Source organism: Styela clava, chromosome 15, assembly GCF_964204865.1.
Source record: "Styela clava chromosome 15, kaStyClav1.hap1.2, whole genome shotgun sequence".
In the NCBI taxonomy this organism is placed as follows: Eukaryota; Metazoa; Chordata; class Ascidiacea; order Stolidobranchia; family Styelidae; genus Styela; species Styela clava.
In genome coordinates, this window is record NC_135264.1 from 6120821 (window position 1) to 6130613 (window position 9793).

Genomic DNA, 9793 nt, shown 5'->3' on the forward strand with positions numbered 1-9793 from the left:
TCTACAGTTTGTCGCTAATTTTGAGAGTGTTTGTGCGACTTTGGATACCGGTACTGTTCAGTACATCCGCGTAAAATTATTGGATAAAAAATACGTTGAACCAGAGCAAAATGGACATACTTTGTCATTAATTTTGGTAGTGTTTTTACGTAGAATTAATGGATAAAAAATACGTCAAATTAGAGCAAAATGGACGTTTGACCTTTGACCCCAAACATTATTTTCATACTTTGTCACTAATTTTGGGAGTGTTTGAGCAACTTTAGATACCGGTACTGTTCAGTACATTTGTGTAAAATTATTGTATGAAAAATACGCTGAATCAGAGCCGTACTTGGCCATTGGTGCGGAGGCGATCCTTTCGTCCATAACTATTCTCACGGGATTCCTATTTCCTATCATTCAACACGATATGGACCTTTCCCCGAGCATCGACTTCCTTGTTTACTTCGTGACATTGGCCAATCAGCAAGATGCAAAAAAGGACGTAACAATGAGAGGAATTTTTCGCGGGTCAAAGGTTGGGGAAAGGTCCATGGTCTTTTTGCTTCGCAATATTTCGATCAGACCAAATCTTGCAAGCTGGTATTTGTCGACAATTGTGGAGTTATAATATTTTGGCATCTTTATATTACTGGATTATTGATTTTAAAACCATTTAAACCGATTTACATTGGTGAGCAATTGCAAATTTTCGGCGTGCAAAATTGATTTCGCTCGCGTGCATTTTTGCGGAGCGCTAGCGCCCTCGGGCGTGCACCTGCCATGGAATCCAGTCTGGGGCGTAGGCCTACTTGCAGACTTGAGAGTTTAAGGTATTAATCAATAATTGCCATAAGGTATTGTTTTCCTAGTTAGCAGGTAATATATCAGTAAGTGTGAAAAGTTGAATAGATAACTAAAGTTTAACGCCAGTGCAAATGCAAAAAAATAACCAGAATTCAATTGAATTCTCCATCTAAGAATACGCTCGCCACGCATCTCTGATCCCCCTGGGAGTTTCACAGGTTCCAATCCCATGCGGGGATAGTTATATGCGAGGGGATTGCAGCTCTCCTCCCACTGAGGGTGGTTCACACGACCGCTGGTCGATTACGACATCCCCCACCATCAAGTATATGCTTCTAAAACAAATAACTGGCTAACTAATCCAGACATAGAATGGTAATCGTACGATGTTGCACCTTGCAATCTGTCCCCAACCACAGATAAATTCTATCCTGAAAACTACCCACATTGGTAGGCATAGTTGCGTTTCAAATTAAAAGAAATCTTCATTAATGGTCAGAAGGTGTCTGATTGTTTTGTTAGTTAGCAGGTAATTTATTACTGATCTGATACACAAACTTGGCACTGTCAAATGATGATTAGTGTTTAATTTATTTTCAGGAAAAAGGGAAGATAACCCATTATCAGCTGCTTATATGTCCCATCGATATTTGAATTTTTGCTATCCCCAGAGAGGAAGAGAATAGTTAGAAAAGGGGGGATTTTGAAAAAGGCAGGACCATTTCAACAAATTCTGTTAACTTGTATGCGTTGCAATATTTTTTGCAGTTGTTAGCATAAACATTTAATGTGTCTTTCGACTAGACCTACCACACTTTAAAAAAAAGCCGCCTACACCCCTTTTCACTAGAACCATAATACTGTAAAATATTTGATAGAAATAACCCCCGAGGCATCATATCTTCCATTTGAAAGGGCTGTGGAGGCAGATACATTTTTTACTCTAAATTATGGAATGTTACTTCCAGGTTATCTTATCCTTGCTTATAGATATCTTGAGGTTAGTGACTGCAACTGACCCATGCATGCCACACTGAAAATTCTCTTGTGTACCCATAAAATAAGGCTGTTGGAGCCTTCAGACCTTGAAAACAGTCGAATCTGAGCACGATGGATTCATGTGAATCACGTAATATGCATTTAGAGGCAAAAATATCCCATCCTGAGCAGCCCCGTTCCACAACCTCCTGCCCAATGGAATCAAAACATTAGACAAATTGGTGTACTGTGCGCATTCACAAATCTTTGCGAATCAAGTGTGTCTTTTGACTAAAGAAATATTAGCCTTGAAATGGTCAATCTCAATATCAACCTAGTATTTGCATATAAAACCAATTGTTTTTTAAAAATACATTTTTGATGTGCTTTATTTTTCAAATATAATTCATAATTACTGTAAAGTGTGTGATATATTTGGTACCATGAATACAATTTGCAAATTAGCTTGGGTTACACCCCTCTCAAATAAAAGTTTAGACTCTTAAGTCATATCTCATAATATTCTTTAAACAAAAGGTTGCGGCTAGCCGGCTACCCATCAGAATTTCCTTTCAGATCACAAAGTCGCAATATTACGCCTCGCTAAGTTTCATTGGCAACTGTATCTGGTTGTAGTATTGGTGTCCAACTTTAGACTGAAACCTTCACTACCAGACCCACCAAAACAATTTTTTTTCTTGATAGGGTCGTCTTGAAGTTGCTTTCGTTAAAGCACAATGGACACTTTATCTCCACCAATCCACAGTAATCACAAGTTACTTTGTCATTACAATAGGCATCAATAAATGGATACTGAGGATGTATTATCAAGTCACGCAAGCTGAGGTCTTGTGCCACTGTGGTCTTGTTGCAACTTATACTTCTCATCCATCTATTCCATGGTCGCACCCATATCTGTAAGATAATGGATACAGATAGAGTTTTCATGAAAACTAACGATCAAGGAGTGCGAAATTTAGGTCCATTTTCCAACCACAGCCACTAGTCGTGAATGAATTTGATTCCGGGTAGCATATCTTTTTTACCAATGACAATAAAAAGACATTTTGAATTGGGGGGGGGGGGGGCAGTTATTTGTTTATCAGAAGCATGGACTTGGATGGTGGGGAATGGTCGTAACCGATTAGCGGTCATGTGAACCACCCTCGGTGAGAGTAGAGCTGCAATCCTCTCTGGGATTGAAACCTGTGAAACTCCCAGGGTGATCAGAGATGCGGTGGCGAGCGTATTCCTAGATGGCGAATTCAATTGAATTCTGGTTATTTTTTGCATGACCACTGGTGTTAAACTTTAGTTATCTATTCAACCTATCACACTTAGTAATAGGGAGTTGAGGGAGCTTGTGAATATTTAAAGAAATTGATAACGGCACACTATCACCACATTATCACTCACCATCAACGAAGTGCTGCCGCAAACAGTGAAACACATGTAAGATGGCTTCTGGACTTGACACCAAGCAGTTCAGCCAATGCAATAGATGATATCCACATTGCGCGACGTTCAGGATCTTTTGAAATCAGTGGAATATAACTGAAGATCCATTTCGTTGTCTATACTATACGTAAGGCCAACGGAACAATACGGAACAACAATTTTCAACAGCCAAACAAAACGGAAACGTATAATCCGACTTGCAACTGACAGGAGCCAAATGGGCGTTTTTGTTTTATTGCCGTCCAGTAACAAAGTCACGTGACCCGTGCAAGTCCTCTATATAATCCATGAGGATGTTTCCTCGAGCATCGACTTCCTTGTTCACTTCGTATCATTGACCAATCATCAATAAGCAAAAAGAGACGTAACAATAGGCCTTTTCGCATACGCTCAGACACTTTTGTCGCTAGGCAGATTTTCAGTTGCGATTGTAAACATTACCTCGTTCTCGTGTTTTCGATTTCTATTTGTTAGTTTTCAGTTGTGTTTCGGAAATTTATCGTTCAGTTTAATTGCAGTAATCGAAAATTAGTGTAGAAATCAGAGGCGTAGCTTAGGGGGGGCAGTGGGGTACATATGTCCCCGGGCGCCAAGGTACAGGGGCGCCAAAATGGGGCTTGCAAAAATTTCACAAGGGTAAAAAATGGTCACAAGCAAGATCGCACCGGCGGCAGACATCTAGTCTTAGTACATGGCAAACTGCACACTTGGTCAGACCACTTACGACTGCCGACGTCATCACGCACATAGCTCGCTCACGGTCAGATTTCCATCGTAATTACATGGCCAAAAAATCTGGCCGGGAAACAAAGCAAAATTTGATTTGGTAACGTTAGGTAACAAAATGCACCGCGTTAATTACGTCGTTCTGTATCGTTAAGTTCTTGCCTGCGCACTCCGATGTAAGTTGATATTAGTACTGTGCTGAAGACAAATGGAAACGGAATTTGGGTGAATGATGTTAATACAGGTTTTGAGTAATACGTGGTTTTGTATTTCGTTGTTGTCAAAGTACCGTACTTTACGGCAGAGTTACATAAAATATATTATACTGTGCTAAAAGACCCTAATGCCGTTTTCGACAATTCGTCGAGAATGCACAGATTTTGTAAATTTCTACGACACGGACATCAATGGCCACGAACTTTTCACCGAAATTGGAGATTGCAGAATGCTCCTCAGTAACAAAACTGTAGGTCAACCAGAAACTCCTTTGGCTCTTCTTGGTTTTATTGTGTCTTTTGGAGACGACGTTTTACCTAATCTGCGAATCTCTCCACAAATTTTGTTAACAATACCAGTTTCAATTGCAAGCTGTGAACGGTCTTTAAGCAAATTGAAACTTATTTTGTCGTATTCGCGTGCATCAACGGGACAGGATCGTTGTTGAAAGAGAAACATTGGGGGGAAAAACAGATTTTGATGACGTGTTAACCAGTTTACGACAGTGAAATTGAAAAAATGAACATTACATTTGAATTTACATATACATATATTTTTGAATAAATAATAAATATATAAACGAGAATATCGGTCAGAGACCGAAGACTTATCGATCGAAAGTTAGGGGATCCCCCAAAACAGAAACTGCGGTTTCGATTCGAAAAATTCTGCAAACCCGAACTGGATTGTTTTGATTAGTTTTTAGCCAATATCAGAAATGTAGGAAACAATAGCCAACTCCCCATGTCGTCGAAATACTACTCGAGGAAATACTTTTATGAAGAATTCTGCAAATCCGAACTGGATTGTTTCGATTAGTTTCCAGCCAATAGCCTATTTCTGTATTTACCAATCCTATAGTTTGTGTCAAATACAACGGCGCTAACCCAGGTTGCGACGGCTATTCAAACCAGTGATTTCCCTACACCCCCCCTATAGGGGGTGAACACCCCCCCCCCCCCTAAAATTTCAAACACCCACTCCCCCCCTAATTTTGAGGTGCGATTCCACACTGTAATTCCTAACTCAAGTATAATTGTTTTCAAATATAACGACTATGGCATATTCATCAGTGTAGATGAGGGGTTCCAAACCGCAGTCTGCGGGCCAATTACGGCTCGCGTGACGATTTAAAATGGCCCGCCGAACTTGAGTGAAATAGTTTAACCCTTCATGTGGTACCTTTTGAGTTTTAGATACCGTCTATTGTTACATCATCATCACAGTTTAAGCACGTTTATTTCGTAACAATTGAATTATACCGGTATCTTATGTATACGTATTGGTATTAGGATTACACACTGCAGTATTTTAGATGTCAGCCGTATATTAAGAAAGCTTAATAATGTCACAAAACGAAAACTAGGCACCGAAAACAGACGTTTTTTAGATGAATGACAGCGTTTTTATTTCTCTATTGAAAAGAATCACAAATTTCAGCGATTTGTCTTCTTACCAACAAAATATTTCAGTTCTGAAGGAATACAACATTATGCGCCATTATGATCAGTTGACGCGCGTATTTCAAAATTTAATTCATTGCATAATTCATACAAAAGTCAAACAAACATGTTCAAAAAAATGTGAAATGTGTAACAAAACAAGTCATAAGTAGCCATTCATACAATGCCAGATGAGCTAGTAACTTCATTAGTCACTATCAGTTGCAAATTACTAGTAGTATATATTTACGGTTGAAAGTCGTGCTTGTTATCTATTTCCCGGGAGTTCTATCAGCTAAATATTATAATTATTGATTTCATTACATAACAAACTGCGATGCTAGATGTATCTAAAATCAAGCTTAGAGCCTATTTTGGTGCCTATTTCTCAAAATTTTCTCAGGATGCTTAAGCGCGCCCTGAACCCCAGCCTTGCCGTCCCGCACTTTTCCTCGCTGCCCTTTTCTGGCCCTACAATTTTATTCTGCTGTGGATTTTGGCTCACCGTCAATCAACTTGGGGGGCCCCTCTTGTACATTGTTTCTTAAATACATACCATTTTTTTAAGAATACAAATAGCCTAGTTTTATCTCAAATAGCAAATTATTTACCACCCCCTAAATTTCGAAACACCCCCCCTAAATGGAAAAGCTGGGGAACATACTGATTCAAACACAGCCTAGCGATATTTTGGTGAGGAATTCTGCAACCCCGAACCTGATTTAGGGATATGGACATTGCTTAAACTTTAAGGAGTAATTATAAGTAACGAGATACGATCTCGCGGCGTGTATCCTTCGCTCTGACTCAATAGTGTGGAAAATTTCTCGAAGGAAACTTGCGCATCGCGACGACGTCAAAGTTACAAGAGAGATATAGACAAGGCTCAAAGATTAATCACGAGATACGATCTAGCGGTGTGTATCCTTCGCTCTGACTCACTAGCGTGAAAACTTGCGCATCTGATACACACACACACATTCAGCGCGTCTCGAAAATCTCTCGATTTGTGAAAATCCAGATCTCTTCATCACTAATTAATTAATAACTCGCTAATTATACGACATAATTCATCCAAAATCAATAGGCTTCTGGTCCGAGATATGATGAATGCACATTGCGTAAGTCATTTTTGGCGGTTTTGAGTTTTTTCATAAAATAGGTATTTATGTAATGCTGCGCACCTGTCTGTTTACTCAGATTTTATTTTAAGACTTCCAAAACCCATAAAAATAGAGATTTTGTATGATATGCAAATTTGTTCAATTGTTCCGTCATAATGAATTATCTTTGTTTAACGCAGGACTATTGTGACGTCACAAAGGCAAAATAACCTCGGCGAAGGATTTTCGAGTTTTTGCATCTCAGATTCTAGCTTAGCGCCAATAATTTTCAATTTATACTACTGTATAGGAAGGCGTGCACTTGTGATATTCACTGTCTGAGTCCAATTCACCTTGGTTGACTTTTATATAATGGTACATTACTGTTTCATTCTTTATATTTAACTTTAGTCTTATTTCGGTGGATGTGCAGAGCGTGTTATATTGATGAAATATATATTTTTGAACATAAAAAATAATGTAATTGAAACAGATTAGCTATTTTGGATTGTTCGGTTTTCAGGACTGGTACATATAGTCAAGTTGCAAAATTGCGTATGTCCCCTAGTCCTAGACACATTTTTTCCTAAGTCACAGTGCGCCATTATGACGTCACATGACTGCGTCATACAAATTAACTTAAATCCGGCTACGATCAAAAAGTTGAACTATGGCAAATTAATGGCATAGCAGTATCATTAGGAAGTTTTTTTACGTTTTCCTCAAAACAGCTAAATATGACTTACGCAATTCGGTTATTAACGTGACGATATATAATTTGTTTTTACATATACAATTAAATGCAATAGAAAACATGATTAAACGTGGGGGTCGGGGCGCCAATTTTATATTTTGCCCCGGGCGCAAAATATCCTGGCTACGCCTCTGGTAGAAATAACGGTGATAGACTCGGGGAGAGAGAGAATGATTTATTTTCCGAATATATCAAAAAATGTAAAATTACAATAAATGGAAAAGAACAATTATAGAATATATTCGGGAGGGGACGGGCAAGACTGCAAGGTCAACTATGTCGACCGACCCCTAAAAAAAGAAAAATTCTTTTTATGACAAGACATTCGGGAGTCATGAGAAAAAAAGGCTGTGTATAGAATTTTTACCTTGATTAATTACAATAATTATTTGATGGGTTACACATAACAGTTCCAAAGATATAATAATATAAGGAGGGGGATTATTCAACAAGTTAGTTAACACAATACAATCTTTGAATTAGGGCCTATTTGAATTAATAGGGAATGACAAGATAGATACATATTTCAAAAATATAGTACAGTCAACTGAGACTTAAATAAATCTCAGATCAAAAATTCAATTTTATTTATAGTGAGTGATTCCCAACGTGGGCGATATCGCCCCCCGGTGGGCGAAAACGATACAGAGGGGGCAAAAAAGTCGAAGGGGGCGACAGGGGGGCTATTTCGCGTAACCTGTTTTTGCTCGGCGCACAGTGCACTTAATTCTGTACTCTGTATGCATTCACAGGCTTGAATCTCGTGGTCGATTATCACACGCGAAAAGATTGCTGGACTCGTCTCCGCAGTAAGGTACGGTAGTTTGCGTATCCCAGTGGTCGGCAAAAAAAAAAAAAAAATACGGCCTGAGTAAAATAATCTGGCCTGGGACGATTCTCTGAATGGACCTATCCCCGACCTTTGACCGCGGAAAATTCTTCCTATACTTTACCATTTTAAAATTTTCTGTGCTTATTTTAAGAGTGGTTTTGCGAGTTGTTGCCTGTGTAGAATGGGGTATTTGTTTCAAACTATCATCATAATTCATATCATTCAACAATCTGTTTTTTAAAAGTACCGATAAAGAATTTTAGCCTAGTCTATCACAGCTATTTCTACTCTAATTTTTGATTACTGTATTTAAACTGAAACTCATAGGAAGACAAAGTAATCATTGACGTATATGATTTAGATTTAAATTTCCGGAAAACAACTAAAAACTAACGATTATAATCCAAAAACGGGAAAATGAGAAATGTTCACGACCACGCCTGAAAGTCTGTCTGAGTGAGTGTGTCTGAGCGGATGCGAAAGGGGGTATTGTTACGTTTATTTTTGCATTTAGCTGATTGGCCAATGTCACGATGTAAACAAGGGTAAACATCCAAACGGCGGTTTTGACGATAAATTTATTTTATTTATAATCTACGCTCGAGGAGTAAATTACATTTTTTTATGTAACAGAATTAATCGTGAGACACTATATCCTGAAAATTCTATTGAACAGCTAGCTACTCGTTTAACGAGCCTACAATTTAATTCTTATTGGACAAATGGTAACACGAAGAAAAAAAGTTGATGTTGAGGGCAAGGGATCTTTCTATTCGAGAGATTCATTACTGCGTAATTTTTGTAAGAATGTACCTTCTTGAAGAAAATCTTTATTAAAATTTCACAAACCATGCGAGAATATTCACTTAGATGTTCGGAAGTATATATTTGTGCGAACAATTATTTTCGAAAATGGACATTACAAAGAACAAGCAAAAAACTGGGGTTAGCCCATTTAGAAAATGTTCCAATCTTGGCGTCGTAAAGCCACCAAGAGTGATGCAGCAACAAGACAGTGTCACATTAAAGGTCATTGTAATAATTTTTTAATAAGATGATTAAGTTGAGTTCACGAATTGTTGCAATTTTCACGCGCTGTTCCGTTTTTAATTTTTAATAATATATGCGACCCGCAAAAGACTAGCAACCCTAAATTTTGTCTCGCGAACGACATAAAATTTGCCGACCCCTGGGCCGTAGTCGATAGTCGGTCACAGCTTCTTCCACATCCGAGTCCATGAATCCAAAAACAAATAGCTGATTAATTCTATGGAGTGGTGATCGGACTGGAGGCCGTGGTAGGATGAGGAATCGGGTATCGAGTATTTTGGTGCAGGTCATCAGGCTGTAGGAATGATGAGATGTACGAAAATCATAATTATAACTTTGGAAAAATTAACTTTGTTTGCATTATTTTAATGTGAAATTGGGTGAATTTAGGGAGAGAAATGCTATAAGACAAGAGTACACGGCGGTTTTTGAGAAGGTAGAACCC